Raw genomic sequence first — 474 nt, forward strand, 5'->3', positions numbered from 1 at the left:
AGCAGGCTTTTTTTTTTTTTTAATCACTTTAAGATATACATAATGCAAAATTTACCATTTTAGCCACTTTAAAGCATACAACTTGGGTGGCATTTGGCATTTCATAATGTTGTACAGTTACTTCTTTCTAATTCCTGAACATTTCCATTGCCCCAAAAGGAAACTCCCAAGGCCATTAGCTGTCCCTCTCCAGACCCCCTCCCAGCCCCTGACCAGCCATGAATCCACTTTGTGTGTCTGGATTTCTCTCTCTGAACATTCTGTGTAAGTGGAATCGTACAATATGCGGCCTTTGTGTCTGGCTTTCTTCGCTCAGTGTGCTGCTTTCAAGGCTCGCCATACCATAGCATGTGTCAGAAGGTGTTCTTTTTAAGCTGGATGACCGTCTGCTGTCCACCCGCATTTTGTCCATTCACCAGCTCACGGACCCTCAGGCCATTTCCACCTTTGGGCTATCATGAACCACGCTGCAGT

This window comes from Tupaia chinensis, unplaced genomic scaffold (assembly GCF_000334495.1).
Source record: "Tupaia chinensis unplaced genomic scaffold, TupChi_1.0 Scaffold000047_1, whole genome shotgun sequence".
In the NCBI taxonomy this organism is placed as follows: domain Eukaryota; kingdom Metazoa; phylum Chordata; class Mammalia; order Scandentia; family Tupaiidae; genus Tupaia; species Tupaia belangeri.